This window comes from Chiloscyllium plagiosum, unplaced genomic scaffold (assembly GCF_037043375.1).
Source record: "Chiloscyllium plagiosum isolate Xiang-an unplaced genomic scaffold, Cpla_swu_hap1 HiC_scaffold_15, whole genome shotgun sequence".
Classification (NCBI taxonomy): domain Eukaryota; kingdom Metazoa; phylum Chordata; class Chondrichthyes; order Orectolobiformes; family Hemiscylliidae; genus Chiloscyllium; species Chiloscyllium plagiosum.
This window is the reverse complement of record NW_028270153.1, coordinates 31,608,250-31,625,903: the sequence shown is the minus strand read 5'-3', so window position 1 is coordinate 31,625,903 and position 17,654 is coordinate 31,608,250. Positions and strand designations below refer to the sequence as shown.

Here is a 17,654-nt window from a genome sequence, read left to right as displayed (position 1 = left end):
AAAGCAAGAAAATATTGTTATCAGCATAAAAGGTATGGCTGAATTAGGGATCGTCAGATGCTAATGCCAACCCTGGTGAGGAGAATTGGAATCATAATTTGAAGTCCAGTCAAGAAATATTTAAATTGGCGCAGGACCTATGAAGAACATGATGTGGAAGCATTCTTTGAGAAAGTGGCTAAACAAACGACTTGCAAAAGAATACTGAACCCTAATCAGGCAGAATAAGTTGATAGTTAGAGCACAGGAAATTTATGCTTCACTGTCATAGAAAGCTTTTCGGAATCATGATGCTGTAAGACATACTACATTGCCTGCAAGTAACTTAGTGCTTGAGGTCTATACAGAATGCCCAAATTTCTCCTTTTCTGCATGATTTCTAATATTTTCTCTGAGGTTTTATGACTCTTGTTTCTTTGTCTACATGTGTAACACTGCATTTATCCATTGTGTATATCACTTGCCAGTCATGAGCCTAATTACCCAACATACTAAGATATGTGTGGCGTCACTCACACAGATCTTAGCATTGGTAAGTGTGCAAATTGTGCCTCTAGCACTTGTTTCTTTAAATAGGAAGACTAAAACTGCACACAGTTTTCAAAATGTGGTCTCATCAATACCCTATTTAACTGAAACAAAACATCCTTTATGTTTAATTTCTCTCATAATTAAGGATAGCATTACATTAGCCTTAATTGCTTGCCCTACCTGCATACTAACTTTTTGTGATTCATGCAAAAGAACATCTAAATCCCTCAGAATTCTCCAGTTGTTCTCCATTTATTCTTGTTGTCAAAGTGAACAATTGCACATTTTCTTACATTATACTCCATCTGCCTGATTTATTCATGATTCAACATGCCTTCCTGAAAAAGTGGTACGTGGATCTCTTGTTGACTCCCTGGCTTGCCCACATGACTCCCAACACCTCAACAGGATTCTATCCAGAGAATTTAGTCTGCTTAAGCAATAATTTAATGCTCTAAATAGTACAACAATTAATTTATTTTTTTTCTTTGAATAATTTGTGAGCAAGAAATCAGTTATTATCAAGTCTTGGAGAAAATTTGAAGAGTGCAGAGGCATTGTATAAGACTATCTGGGACACTGTTCAATTTAGGAAAATCGGCTTGTAATGAGAGGGAGGGTCACAGTGAGTGGAACAGTCCTAAGGTAATAGGTTATAATGATAAGCACTGTACTTCTCGATCATTTCAATCTTTGCAATCAAACTTAAATTCCCATAGTTATGAACAAAATTCCAGATTATTTTGCAACTGCTGGAGATAAGCATGGTGCCCATTTGTGCCTGAGATGTTGATGTGTTTGTAATGAAGGTCTTGAAGAACAGAGTGCAGTACTTGAAGGCTGAATGTAGGTACTGTGATCAATCATAACACATGATAGAGCTATCATATCTAAAGCCAAATTCCCAAAGGTGGTGTTCAGGTATTTCAGGAGGACTTAATCGCTAGAGGGAAGCAAAAACTGTGGGATATATCAAAAAATCTTTTGGCAAGTTCAAGCGTTGGATAAATGTTCAGGTCAAAGACCAAGAAATCCTTGGATTCACAAAATGGTGTGATGAACAGGAGAGTAAGAAAGCACAATTGAAGGGTCATAGTAACTTTGGAAATGATTCTTGTGCTCGAAAGCAATTATGACTGGAGAAAGGACTTCTGATAGAACAAAGGGCAAGATCTCACGTGGTTCTATAATTATGACAGACATAGAAGTGGAAGTAGAGACTTTATCTCGATGAGATCAGCCCCAATAAAATAAAGGCCAAAGAATAGTCTCCCAACAGAACTGGAAGCAGAAGACTTCAAGACTGTACTAGTATGTTGGCTGCCAATAAATCAGAGGATAAGCTAATAAGGGATACAAAGGTAGTCAAATAGTTGGAGTGAATTTGGAGTTTATTCTGAAGTGCTGGATAATGTTCAACCAACTTGTTACAAAGTGTGCTTGTCCTGAAAAAGTTCATGTAGATGGGATTTAAAACTAAAGCAAGGCCTCCAGGAGTTTTGAAGAATGATTGGGTAATACAGATGATAGTGTCTTCAATAACTGGAAAAGTAGTCTCAATCTTTTTAAAGATTTTTTTGTGGCATATTCACCAGAGTGGAGGTATATTGGCATAAGTCATATTTCTCTACCTTTTAAACAGAACTGCTTCGAAGACTGCCCAGAAAGGTAACAGATGCATAGGAACTAGGAACAGGAGTAGGCCATTTGGCCATCAAGTGTGATCTGCAATTCAACAAGCTCATGTCTGGTCTACTCAGATCTCAATTCCTCTTTACTACCAACTCAGCATAGCCATCAACTCCCTCAAAAAAACTCTCTCTTCTTTGAATACTTCCAGTGATTTAGCTTCCACAACTCTCTCAAGTAGATAATTCAAGACATTCACAGCCCTCTGAGATAAGAAATTCCTTCACATTTGTTTTAGATGAGTGTCCCCTTATTGTGTAACTATGTCCCCTTGTTTGAGATTCCTCACTGGTGGAAACATATTTCAATATCAACCTAAGATTCTTGTGTGCTTCAATGAGGTCACTCATCATTCCTCTACACTTCAATGCATAAATCAACCTCTTCATCCCAAGAATCAGCCTAGTGAATCACTTTGAAAGTGTCTCCAATATCAGTGCATTCTTCTTTGAATAAGGGGACCAGACCTGCAGTATTGGACTCAAAGTGCAGTCTCACCAACGCCCTGTACAGTTGTAATGAGACTTCCCTGTTTTTAAACTCCAGCCCTCTAGCAATAAACAGAATTCCATTTGCCACCTCAATTACTAGCTGCACCTGCATACTACCTTTTTGTTTCATGTACAACAATACTCAGGTCTCTGCCTGCTGCATTTTATTTTGGAGTTCCTCTTTCTCCATTTATATAATCGGAAACTGAACAAAAGTTTCTATAGCCTAAATTATGCCACCAGCATATGGCATTTTTCAAAAAGAGGTGTTTTTTTGCTGAAAATCTGTGGTGTTCAACTAAAAGCAGATCTTACATTTGTTTGTACCAAAATGAACAACTTTCAGGCAGCTTTACAAGATATATGATATCATGGGGTGGTACTGTTTAATGGAACTGAGGAATTTGAGAAATGTATTTGTTAGGCATTTAAATACTTTAATATTTAGCAAAGTAGGTAAGACTAACTTTCATTCACAATCGTAGTTAGTTTTAACTATTAATCTTACAGTGAGCATTACAGAAAAAAACTGCTGTATCTTAAAAAAAAGTCAGAGGAGTTGCAAAGCTTGCTTGGATTGAAATATTTGTATAATTAGACTAGATCAGATGCTGGTTTTGATGTATTTGGGTTGAGTACTCTGATAAAACACCCTAAGTAGAGGATGTTTTAAGGACAAATGAAACATTATCAAAATTTAAGTTTTTTTATTGATTTGTAGAATGTGGGCATAACTGGCTGACCAGCATTTATTGTCTGTCCCTAGTGGCCCTTGAGAGGTGGTCGTGAGCTGTCTCTTGAACTGCTGCAGTCCACCTTCTGTGGATTGATCCACAATGCTATTAAGAAGGGAATTCCATGATCTTGACTGAGCAACAGTGAAGGATTGGCGATGCATTTCTAAGATAGGATTGTAAGTGGCTTGGGGAGGAAATTGCAGGAGTTCGAGGGCTGGGACTGAGACAAGGTGGGGGAGGGGAAATGAGGAAACTGGAAAAATCTGAGTTCATCCCTTGTGGTTGGAGGGTTCCTAGTAGGAAGATGAGGCGCTCTTCCTCCAGCCGTCGTGTTGCTATGGTCTGGCGATGGAGGAGTCCAAGGACCTGCATGTCCTTGGTGGAGTGGGAGAGGGAGTTGAAGTGTTGAGCCACGGGGTGGTTGGGTTGGTTGGTCCGAGTGTCCCAGAGGTGTTCTCTGAAACGTTCCGCAAGTAGGCGGCCTGTCTCCCCAATATAGAGGAGGCCACATCGGGTGCAGCGGATGCAGTAAATGATGTGTGTGGAGGTGCAGGTGAATTTGTGGCAGATATGGAAGGATCCCTTGGGGCCTTGGAGGGAAGTAAGGGGGGAGGTGTGGGCGCAAGTGTTGCATTTCTTGCGGTTGCAGGGGAAGGTACCGGGAGTGGAGGTTTGGTTGGTGGAGGATGTGGACCTGACGAGGGAGTCACGGAGGGAGTGGTCTTTTCGGAATGCTGATAGGGGAGTGGAGGGAAATATATCCCTGGTGGTGGGGTCTGTTTGGAGGTGGCGGAAATGACGACGGATGATATGATGTATATGGAGGTTGGTGGGGTGGTAGGTGAGGACCAGTGGGGTTCTGTCCTGGTGGTGATTGGAGGGGCGGGGCTCAAGGGCAGAGGAGCGGGAAGTGGAGGAGATGCAGTGGAGAGCATCGTCGACTATGTCTGGGGGGAAATTGCGGTCTTTGAAGAAGGAGGCCATCTGGGTTGTTCGGCATTAGAACTGGTCCTCCTGGGAGCAGATGCGGCAGAGACGAAAGAATTGGGAATATGGGATGGCATTTCTACAGGGGGCAGGGTGGGAGGAGGTGGAGTCTAGGTAGCTGTGGGAGTCGGTCGGTTTATAGTGTAAATGTAGGATTGTATTTGTCCAGTATGTTTAGTGAGATTCTGTACAATGGGTACACTGAAGGTTGTATAAAGTTATGTAGATAATTAACATCCACCCTTTGACTATGAGCATGAGTAAGAAATCTTTATGAATTGATTTTTTAAAATTTACTAATTGGATGTGGGCATTGCTGGTTGGGTCAGCATTAAATGCCGATCCAGAATTGCCCAGAGGCCAGTTAAGAGTCAACCACGTTGCTCTGGATCTGGAGTCACATGTCGGCCAGATCAGGTAAGGGTGGCAGATTTCCTTCCGTAAAGGGCATTAATGAACCAGGTGAATTTTCTGACAATTGACAATGGTTGCACAGTCATCATTAGACCCTTTATTGAATTCAAAGTCAAATGGTGGTATTTGAATCTGGGTCTCCAGGATATTAGCTGAGTTTCTGGATTAATAGTCTTGCAATAATACTACTAGCCATTACCTCCTCTTAGTTTAGATTACTAGTCAAATGACATGACCGCAATGCCATTACCTATAAATGGTGACTTGAGTCAAATGTTAGAGGGAATTGAATGCTGTAAAATTAAATAGATCAATGCAACTCATTAATTCATCATGTTTTTACAAAAAGAAATGGCCTAGAGAAACATCATTTTAAGATGTAATGCTTTGTACTGAATATAAAATCATAAGAAATCGGAATAGGGGTAGGAGTTCGACATCTAGAGCCTGCTTTGCCTTTTAATGAGATCATGGCTGATCTGACATGCCTGACATCCATCTTCCTGTGTTTTTCCTATAACCGTCAATTTCCCCTTCTGATCAAAAATCTATCTTGGTCTTGGATAAACGCAAAGGCTCTGCCCCTCACAACTCTTTGTGGCAAAGAGTTCCAAAAACCCTCAATCCTCTAAGTAATTCCTCCTTATCTCAGTGGTAAATTGGCACCCTTTTATTCTGAAACTACACCCTTTGGTCTCAGACTGTCCATGAGGGGAAACATCTCAGCAGTTACCCTTCAAGCTCCTTAAGATTCCTATGTGTTTCAGTGAGATCGCATCTCATTCTTCTAAACTCCAGTGAGTACAGCTCCAAGCTGTTTAGCATTTGCTCATCGTACAATCCCTCTGTATCAGTGATCATCCCAGTGAACCTTCTGTGAACTGGTGGTCTTTGATTTAATTTGCTTTGAAACTTTTTGGTTGCACATACAAGTTAAATTTTTAGTTAAACAGAGAGAAAGAAATCTGTTCATTGTATTTAACTTGCATTTAATTATAGGCAGCTGGTGGACATTAAATAGAAACATAGAAAGTTGAAGCAGGAATAGGCCATTTAGTCCTTCAAACCTATTTCTCCATTCATTATGATCATGGCTGATTATCAAACTCAAAAAGCCTATTTCCGCTTTTCCCCCATTCCTTTGATCTCTTTTGCTTCAACTGCAATATCACAACTCCTTCCTAAAATCATAAAATGTTTTGAATCGACTGCTTTCTGTGGTATTGAATTCCACAGGCTCACCACTCTCTGGATCATGTAACTGAGTTTCTACTGGCAATCTGAGAAGCTACTACTGCTGGGGATCCCCATTAAATAATTCTAAAATCAATTGCACATCATGAGAATTGAATTTCTTACTACAGAATTTGAGGTCTCTCTCAGTGCAGTTTTCTTTTGAGTCAGCAAAAATTATTGTTTCTTTGTCGCTGACCACAAGTGCCAGGCCGCTATGTTGATAGTCACAACTGCAACAAAGATGGATAACAGGTTAAAGGCTCTTAGCAGGAACCCATGTTGGGGGAGTGGGGGGGGGGGGGGGGGTGAAGGATGGAGGGGAAGAGTTCAATCCCCAACTGTAGGGAACTTTGTACACACTTCTGCTTTTCCTAGCCTTCATCAGCGCTGTGACATCACTTTTGGAGATAGCTGTTCTCGCCTCCCTTCATCTGCAGGGTTTCCTGAAGGCCATAGTTAAGCCTGTTAATAATAGGGTTAAATCAGATGCTGGCAGTCATACTGAAGTACTAAAATTGCATATCTACTTCCCTATCCTTGTCTTAGCTCTATTAAACCGTGAATAAAGGATAACTAGGATTTTTTTTAAACCCATAACTTCTGACTTGACCCGAATCCACTAAATTCTTTTTTCTTAATTTAATGAATACAGGGAATGGAAACAAGATGAGGATGTATTTAAATATACAAGGGAATTGTGGATTTGGACATGAGCAAATAATTAATCCTGCTGAAAAGATTGCAGAATCAGCATCTCTATTGATCTAGAAAATGCAATATTATAATTATGTTTCCACAGATTGCAGAAACTTTTTGTGCATGTACTTTTAATTGAAAAAGGTTTGAATTCACACATTGCAATATTACAGAGGAGGAAGTGCTGGATGTCTTGAAACGCATAAAGGTGGATAAATGCCCAGGACCTGATCAGATGCACCCTACAACTCTGTGGGAAGCTAGGGAAGTGATTGCTGGGCCTCTTGTTGAGATATTTGTATCATCGATAGACACAGGTGAGGTGCCGGAAGACTGGAGGTTGGCTAATGTGATGCCACTCTTTATGAAGGGCGGTAAGGACAAGCCAAGGAACTATAGACCAGTGAGCCTGACATCGGTGGTGGGCAAGTTGTTGGCGGGACTCGTGAGGGACAGGATGTACATGTATTTGGAAAGGCAAGGTATGATTAGGGATAGTCAACATGGCTTTGGGCATGGGAAATCATGTCTCACAAACTTGATTGAGTTTTCTGAAGAAGTAACAAAGAGGATTGATGAGGGCAGAGTGGCAGATGTGATCTATATGGTCTTCAGTAAGACGTTCAACAAAATTCCCCATGGGAGATTGGTTAGCAAGGTTAGATCTCACGGAATACAGGGAGAACTCGCCATTTGGCTCAAAGGTAGAAGACAGAGGATGGTGGTGGAGGGTTGTTTTTCAGACTGGAGGTCTGTGACCAGTAGAGTGTCACAAGGATTGGTGCTGGGTCCACTACTTTGCATCATTTCTGTAAATGATTTGGATGTGAGCATAAGAGGTATAGTTAGTAAGTTTGCACATGACACCAAAATTGGAGGTGTAATGGACAGCAAAGAGGGTTACCTCAGATTACAACAGGATCTTGATCAGATGGGCCAATGGGCCGAGAAGTGGCAGATGGAGTTTAATTCAGGTAAATGCGAGGTGCTGCATTTTGGGAAAGCAAATCTTAGCAGATCTTATACACTTAATGGTAAGGTTCTAGAGAGTGTTTCTGAACAAAGAGACCTTAGAGTGCAAGTTCATAGCTCCTTGAAAGTGGAGTCACAGGTAGATAGGATAGTGAAGAAGGCATTTGGTATGCTTTCTTTTATTGGTCAGAGTATTGAGTATGGAGTTGAGAGGTCATGTTAAGGCTGTACAGGACATTGGTTAGGCCTTTATTGGAATATTGTATGCAATTCTGGTCTCCTTCCTATTGGATAGATATTGTGAAACTTGAAAGGGTTCAGAAAAGATTTACAAGGATGTTGCCAGGGCTGAAGGATTTGGGCTATGGGGAGAGGCTGAACAGGCTGCGGCTGTTTTCCTTGGAGCGTCGGAGGCTGAGGGGTGACCTTATAGAGGTTTACAGATTTATGAGGGGCATGGATAGGGTAAATAGGAAAGTTGTTTCCCTGGGGTTGGGGAGTCCAGAACTAGAAGGCATAGGTTTCGGGTGAGAGGGGAAAGATATAAAAGGGACCTAAGGGGCAACCTTTTCACGCAGACGGTGGAACGTGTATGGAATGAGCTGCCAGAGGAAGTGGTAGAGGCTGGTACAATTGCAACATTTAAGAGGCATTTGGATAGGTATATGAATAGGAAGGGTTTGGAGGGATATGGGCCGGGTGCTGGCAGGTGGGACTAGACTGGGTTGGGCTATCTGGTCGGCATGGACGGGTTGGATTGAAGGATCTGTTTCCATGCTGTACATCTCTATAACTCAATGACTCTATTTCTTTACTACTACTATGACAGATCAAGACCACAAGATGGCAGCATCTTATCTAATATTGAGTGTTCTTATCAACACTGAAAATAGTCTTGTTTCTTTTCTTTTACATCTGAAAGAAAGTCTTTGTTTTCAGAATTCTTCTATGATAGTAATTCAGTCAGCTTCAGATATGATTGTCTCATATTTGGCAATTTAGAATATTATAGGGGACTGGAAAAATAGACATCTGTCTCATACAGTGATTTACACATTCCAGTCTATTAGTGAGGTAAATTGAGCATAATTTGCCAGCTATCCTATTTTGCTTTACTACAAAGCTTAAATGATATGTGGAAATTTTATTGTGAATTCTATGTCTAGTACACTCTTGACTTTTTCTATAACAAGTATATTTAAAATATTTTCCTAAGCAGAATTTGGAAAGATGCTATCAGTCTGAAATGAAAGATGAAAATGCTAGATATATTCACTAGGTCAGGCAATATCTATTGAGAGAACACAGAGTCAATGTTTGAGATCTGCGACCTTTCATCAGAAAATGTGTCATGTTTATCTGATGTGCAGCTGAGTACTACATACCAGAAAAATTGCAGATTTTGTCTAATTAAATTGACTAATCTTGTCCAAAGTAGTATAGAAGATATTATAGTTGGCTATCTTAGTTCTTGGATTGGAGGAGTGACATTTTCTTACATCCAGATAGCTATGGATAGCAACTCTGGGACTGACAAACTGTCAGTATCAGATAGTTGTGGAGTTGAAATGCCCATCAGCCATGATTGAATGGCGGAGTGGACTCGATGGGCCGAATGGCCTTTCGCTCCTATGTCTTATGGTCTTATAAAACCTTGGATGAAGATTCAGGCAGGAAATCAGCCATGGAACTGCAACTGAACAAGCAGCTAATGCTTCAGGCATGACAGAAGTTAAATTCTGAACACTCTTGCACTAAAACAAATCCCAATATTCAGGCTAGAACAGAAATTGCAATATCTTTCAAATTCTCACTTTTATTTGCCACTTGTATTCGTACATTCAAAAGATAAATATCAGTAAAAACTTCTGTTTATTCCATACATTCATTGTCATGTAAAAACCATTTCCAGAAAAGAAAATTCAAGTGGCACAGAGTATTTGTTAGCATAGCTGAGTGCAATGCCAACTATTACCAGTGACTTGATTTTCTATATGTTTACAAGTTCGGCTAAATCAACAGCGATTATATGGATCAGAAAAATTGGAAAAGCATTTAATGAGAATGACAGTTGTGTAACTTCTGGCAAATAGCTGCAAAGGAATGACTGCTGCAATGAACGATCGGATTATATTTCGAAGGCAAGACATTGTGAAATGTCAAAAGTGGGAAGAAAACATTATTTAAAAAATAGGAAGAAAAATATTTTTCTACTTTTCCTCTATAAAAAGAACAAAAAAGTAAAATTAGCTGTTTCACAAAAGAACTACTCCGGAAGTATATACTGGAATTAAGAAGACCTGAGTGGATCCAAGATTTTTAAAATTAAGAGCTCAAGTGGCAAAACAGATCTAGTGTTAGGCACACATTGAATGATCTTCATCTTAACATTAATATCTATGAAGGGTGAAATAATTCCGTTTTTCTGTGAAGCTACCTCTAAAGCATGAAGTAACAATGGCAGGATAGTTCTCCCTTTCAGTTCCGATTCAAATGTGTTTATGTACATATTCAGTTGCTTTTCAAATTTTAATTCTTCCTCTACATTTAATAAATTTTAAGTTGTACCAAAATATTAGCATGCCAGTAGAAACATCACACCAGCTTATTTATTTTAAGAAGAAATATCTAACAAATACTAAAAAGCATTCTTAAGAATTCCTTCAATCACATGTTTTACTGACTTTCAGGAAAAAGTTATTCTGGAACGTTTTTTGACCTGTATTTCCTCCACAACAACACACTGCAGTGAAGTGAAGTGACTTTGGGATTACATGTAACGACATTAGCATGAAATGAATCATAAATCTTCCAATTTATCTTGGATTTTGATCCACCCATTTAATCTCATTAGGAAAGATTTTGTACATTTCTTCATCAATAACCTGTGTGCTTTCAAAGTTTGATTGATGCTTTTCTTTAGATTTAGATGTAGTTCGAATGATGTATTTTTAAATTCCTTAATGGTAATTTACCAATAGGTCATATGACAGGAAGCTTTTTCCTGAAACATCGATTTTCCTGCTCCTCGGATGCTGCCTGACCTGCTGTGCTTTTCCAGCACCACTCTAATCTTGACTCTGATCTCCAGCATCTGCAGTACTCACTATGGCCGAAATGATAGAATGTGTTCAGTTCCAAACATAAGGTAGTTTTAAAGCTGATCAGAAGGTACAAGAAATGTGACATTATACTTTGAATGTTTTGGAAATATCTTTTGAAATATGTTTAGTTATTTGGTTATTTAATTCTGTAATAATATTCAATGATGCTGATAAGTAATAAAATTGAGAACATTAATGAAATGAAGAACCTTTGCATATCATACACAGATGTTGACGTTTACAATAGCTGTGTCTTGATGTTAGTTTATTATTAGAGACTAATTAATTATAAAGAAATCAAATTCTAAACAAGTCATATTGCAATGTTAAGTAATCTATAAATATGCCCCCAGGAAAGAGGAGGTAGGAAGGGAGTGCCTAGTGACTGAAAGACTTTACTGACAACTAACAAATTTTTTACTCTGTTTATATTAAAGTACACGGCTTTTTTTTCTTTGAGACTACAAAGGAAGTTATACAAACAGAACAAAAAATATATATGTCATCAGCTTTCACTGATATGAGACTTGTGTCTCTTAGAAAAGCCCCCAGAGTGTGAAGCAGACATTCTGTGCTTTCTACTTCTGTTTGGGTGGTTCACAACTAGAGGAAACCACACCTCTGTACAGTTAACCTGCTTTAATGGAAAATCCCACTGAGTCACTTATGAAGAGCTGAAATGGTTTGATTTGCTATCGACTTAGAAACTGATATATCTTTTTATGGAACAGAATAGTGCACTGAACATTCCTGTATAACTGGAATTATTGAATATTGTTACACCCATTTAACATCCAGTCTGTCAAGAGCAAATGTTTGCAGAGCAGAATTTTACTACGATATAGTACTAAAACCAATTTATTTGCCACTTCAAATATAGCAGGTTGGTTTTGACAAGTTGTATATCTACTATAGACGATTTAGACCTAAGTCAGTCGAGATTAAAGTGAAAGTGTTTATTGTTGATTAAGTATATGAAGTGGAAGTGATAAAAGCTAATCAAGCATTGAAAATATAATCAATAGGTTCACCAAACGTTGGGGATTGGTTTAGTTCAGTTGGCTGGATAGCTGGTTTGCAATGCAAAGTGTGTTTTTATTTCAAAAATATAATTTATTCATAAAAAATATATGTATACATTGTCACAAATACAAGGTTTGGTTCTGTACAATAGCAAATCAAGGAAACAAACAAACATTGGACTTTGACCATCTAAACAAACCAAAAGCATCACGGACTTGAACCAGACTATACTTACATGCATTTGAGGCACCAGGAGGATCTGATAACTGAATGGACCCCCATTTAACTTCAGCAGGAAATGATCAGACAGAGTTTTGATAAAGACTTTCCCACTGCAGCTACCCTAAACTTTAGTGCAACACTCAGTCAAGGAACTCCTTTTTCTGGAAAACCAAAGAGCATTTTTCACAGAGTTGATGGTTCTCCAGGTGTAGGGGATGTTTGTCTTAGTGTGTCTCCTGGGGAACAGACCGTAAAGCACAGAGTCTTGCATCACAGAACTAGTCAGGACGAACCTTGACAAAACCACTACATCTTTCTCCAGACTTGCTTTGCAAAAGCACATTTCATAATGAGATGTGTGACAGTCTCACACTTCCCCACCTCCCCGGTTGGTGCTTCGAGGACAGCGTGCGATAGTGCAGACTGACCAGGTATACAAGAAGGATCTCATAAGTAGTGCCCTTCTTACCACCACTTAAGTCTGCTGGAAAGTTTTTGTGATGAGGTATACTGCCAAACGACTTTGACAGTCTGCTCAGGAAACTGTGCAAGAGGATCCACGCTCTCCTTTCCCGCAGGGTCTCAAGGACTCTAAGACTCTATGACTTGATTGTCCCTTAATCGGAGGTGATCTACATGAATGCTTCTAAATCTTCCCATCTCTAAGTATCACAAACATTTGCAATATTTCCCATTTTTCACTTGTGTGAGGGTGGAGAAGTTGAGAATACAAACATCTCAATTTCCCCTGAAACTACCTTTTTCTTTTGCTGGTATCACACAAACATTTCTGACTTAATTATTTGCGCTCTTCATCAGCGGATGCAATACCAATGCTATGGGTTTCTCAATGATCTTCCAAATCATGACTGACAACTGCCCAACTCTACAGTTTGAAACATTGCATGTTATCTTCAGGTCACAATTTATGACATAATGTATATATAGTGCATTACTGGTCAAAATTCTTCTACTTCATCTTAAGCATCTTGTGATTTACATCATTCCCCTTTCAGATTCTCTGTTCTAGAGTTGACACAGTTGCAAGCTCAGGTAGAAATCATGCGTAATATTGTACCCTGTTGTTTTAAAAGGATATAAGATCAGTTAGGTCTATGGTTTAGAGTATTGACTATAACCTCTATCTGCTGTTTCACTATCTGTAACTCTTTTGCATTGATTTTCAGGCCATGGTACATTACCCCAGATTGCACAAAAATACACTTGTTCTTTTTCAATTTCATTGAGCCTTCTATAAAACTTCATTCAAATCTTGTATATTCTCCTTTTCTATTGTGGTTGCAATCAACACATCATCCTAATTATTGAAGCAATATGGAATTTTTGCAAAATTGTATCCATTATATCTTGGAAGAGTTTTGACAAAGACTTTATCATAATGCAGCCTTGGTGTCTTTTAACATCCCCAAATGTGTGTTTATCATTAAATGTCATTAACTTTACATTAAGCTGAGTATAAACATGGGACAATCCAACTATGTGAATATCTTGCATATGCTAACTCTGCAAGCATATCTTGAGAGCTCTGGAGGGAGTCCTGCTTATCATCAACAACTTGACTGATTTGGATTTTGTTAGTCTCAAGGCTTTTTTTTGTGGTTTTGGTATTACATGAGGGTTATCCAATCACAATGCTCAGTTTCATTAACACACCATTTTCGCAAGCTTCTTTAGTTCCTTCTCAACCTAAATACTGAAAGCATAGGCAACTAGTCCATCTCTGCATTATCCTTATTTCAAAAAAGTCTCTCTCACTGATTATACTTTCATAATGTTTTGATACTACATGCCATACAAAATAACATTGACCCAGAAATGGCTGAATATGTTGCTAGGTATGGAGGCCATACATCTCAAAGACTAGTAGATTATTATTAATCAGCATATCCCATTAGCTGTTCATAATAAGCAAAGTACTATATGGAAAACCCTTATCAAAAAAAAAATGCAGATGCTGAAAATCTGAAACTCAGCAGGTCTGGTAACATTTATGGAGAGAAAACAGTGTTACTATTTCAGTTGGGAAAATGAGGACTGCTGGAGATCAGAGTTGAAGAGTGGAAGGGTCACTGGAACCAAAATGTTAGCTTTGCTTTCTCTCCACAGACTCTGCCAGACTTGCTGAGTTTCTCCAGCAATATCCAGACCCCTGTTCTTTGCATAGAAAATGTACACTACCCATGTTTGGTTCAACTCAAAAATATAGATAAGTCATTTGCTGGCTCATTTCTCAGCACAATGCACTAACCAATCATAGTCACTCTGCCTTGTTCAAAATTTAAAGAAGGCCTTGTTTACTGACAATCATTGCTAATGGATGTATGCTCCATGGCAACGCCTCTACCAAGCAGCACTTTTCTTTCTTGCAGTGTAAATTTTGCTTTTCCCCTTTGAATTGGTATTCTTGTGAATTGTCCTCATGAGTGCAAGATAAAAAGTTTCAACAATACGTTTGTTTTTTTTTTAAGCAGTACTCAAGTTCCTTACCCTTACACATCAGTGGGGTATTGCACTGGCAATCAAGCCTTCCTATTCAGAGTTGTCACAAAAATTAAATATTTTTAATCAAAATACACAAGTCTCCAATTTACCTGCCTTTGTAGACCCAGATTAACTGAAAACACGGACAGATTTTTTGTATTTAACAAGAATTATATTTATTACAAATAAATAGGTTATAGCTGCAGGTAAACAACTGTAAACTGTTAACATATAACTCTACAAGTTCAAAGCTCCTTATAAGACTCCTCACTACATGCACATACAGACAAAATAAAGTTGGTGAAGGGAAGAAAACTGAGAACACAGGTCAGTGATCTCAGTCAGAATTAACTGATATGATATGATCTTTTTGATTGCTAGGGCTTGCTGTTCTTTAAATTTTCTATATCGGATAGTTTTCACTTCCTTTCAGGAGACATAAAGCAACTGGTTCACAAATTATTGTTTGAAAGCAACAGATTTCAGCAACAAGTGAGGTAGAATAAACTGCTTTGTTCAGGTTTTAGGTATTTTACTGCAAAACTACACACTACTTCCCTTTCCAGATGTCCGATGGCTTCTGGTCTTATTGGTCATGCAGTTACCCAGAAGCCAATCACACAGTTGTTCGTAGGTTGATAGAGTAGTGATCAATTATTATTGCTCACTACTCCACAAACCAATCAGCTATTTGTTGCTGGCTGAATACTACTTTGTATACACCCCCTGTTTCCGGCCCATCTGCAACTAGCCTCCCTCATTTGTTGTTCAATGCAGCAGTCCAAACATTCTACTTACAACTTTTAAAAATGCAACAGACCCTCCCACAATCCTTGGTATTTAAAATCGTCCTTTTCTAATTTCAGTCCACAATCAAAAATACAGAAAAAAATAATCTTTTCAGTACTTACAAACAACTATCATCAGTTTGTTGACATATCTTGCTACAACAATTGCCCTTATATTGGACATTGCACTTCACTTGGTCACATGTTACATTACTATATTTTTGATTAAGCTGTTTTCTGAATTTAGAGGTGTGACATGGAATTTGTTCTTGCAGATGTCTCTATTCATAATCTGCAGCCCTATCACTACATATGTTGATTTACTAACATCTTCCTACAAAAAACCTCTTGACGTTTGAATGATTTCTAATGGTGTAAGTAAAATCATACAGCCCTAGCTGTTCATTGTTCAAACATTCTGAATTCACTTCAGAATTGTGAACTCTACCCTTGTTATGTCACTGTTTTCCATTACTACTAGAATGAATTCTCTGTCCTGCTTTTGCCTTTGCCCAGTAAGCAGTTAGTATATGCTTTATCTTTTGACAATTAAAGTATTTATTGTATTTGTCCTATACCACCTGTTTTCCATTACAGTGATAACAGATCATGAAGCCTCTTCTGAACAGGTCTCCCCATTTTAGTCTTGGCAGAAGCCTGATGAGGACAGAAGAGGTGCAATTCACTTTCTGAGGATGAAATTCCCAACAATTCTTTGATGCTATGTCCATGATAAAAGTAATACTAGCTTGAATGTTAAACTCTGTCTTTAGTAACTTAGACTGGATTTTTACATCCACAAATCTACATACAAATCTGTCTTATGTTGTGTTAAAATTATAACTTCATGGTGAATTTTCCACTACGTTAATGCACTCTATAATTATTTAATTATTTATCTAGTTTTGGTTCCAAATTTGTAACTTCTAGTGGTTTAAGATTAAAATGTTCCTCCAACTTGGGGGTAATTATTTTAAATGACACTTGTTTTGCCTTGTTAGGAGGCAAAAGGTTTGTTTGTATACCCTACAATACTGGATTAATTATCCATTAGCAAATATGTCTTACTTTGAGGCAGGACTTCACTTTCACTTTGAGTTCTCATAGTACAATATTAGTTGTGAAGGACATGCCCATTCCTTCAATGTATGAACTGAATATTCTTGAGCTCTGTCATAATATTCCTAGCCTTCTGATGTGTGTTGTGGGTGTAGCCAAGTTCTCATTTTCACATGTAACAGTGACCCATGAAACAGTTCACTGTGGCTATCAATGATGTACTGTGTGTAATGGTACAGAGTTTATGAGATAGATTTTATTGAGTTGGGCTGGCTTTCAAACTGGCACGCAAGACCCAAAAGTAGAGGTCCCTCACTCATTTATGACTGATACCATTTTTGTCTCTAGGGAGAAAGGTGTAAGGCATGAATCACATAGGTGGAGCATTTGAACATAGTGCACTGCTCTTCAGGCCTTAACCCATTGTGTCGATGTCATGGATTTATGGAGTAAACGGAGCTGCATTTGAAGGTCAGATAAGGTCTGTTTACTTGCTATGATCTGACACTTTTAAAACGTCCTGCTCTTTAAACATGGAAAAACCAGTCAAAGCTGTCTATTGCAGTCATGAGAAACATCCTCTACTTTAATTAATAGACTTGCTGGTGTTGTTTAGAAAGAAGCCATTAGCATCTGTTCCTGCAGTTTCAAGAGGGATCTTTATTGACATTTCCCCAGGGCTGTTATTTGAATATATGACTGTTTCAAAAGCCATGAACACTTATTTCAGGAAGGAGAGACTTTCTTTAAATCATTTTTACTAACTTCTTCATTAGGTGAGATGCAGTCATGTCGTAACATCATCTTCCGGATTTGTATTCATATATGCTGAAACTGGGCTCTCAGAAACAGAAATAAAAGAATCCATTGATATTTCTCAGTTATTATCAATCCTTCATTAAACTTATAGCAGAAACACATAAGGAAGGCTTAAGTTTTGTCAACCCCACAGTATTTAAATTGGCAGAAGAGAACAGCCAAAAGTTAGCAAAAGATTTATTTTCAATAACTGGTACGCTTTTCATGAAAAGCACATTAAATTGAAGGGAATTCATTGCATCTATCTGAAAGTGTTTCTGGTCTAGTTGCCCTTAATAAATTGCAAGAAGTATCCTTGGTGAGGGAAAACAATAAGTTGTGGTCCAGAACCGTGGGACATAGTCTCAGAGAAAAGAGTAGTCCATACCTTGCTCCCAGTTTGCT

At 38.4% G+C, this 17,654-nt stretch overlaps 1 long non-coding RNA gene across 1 annotated transcript in view; it reads left to right on the top strand.

Annotated features, from left to right (window-relative positions):
• Positions 1-15,676: 15,676 nt before the first annotated feature.
• The window catches only part of LOC122560157 (uncharacterized), a 129,411-nt gene continuing 127,433 nt past the window's right edge, over positions 15,677-17,654 (top strand). The window contains exon 1 of the long non-coding RNA XR_015759562.1: positions 15,677-16,922. This is a non-coding gene — a long non-coding RNA (uncharacterized LOC122560157). The remainder of the gene's footprint in view (positions 16,923-17,654) is intronic.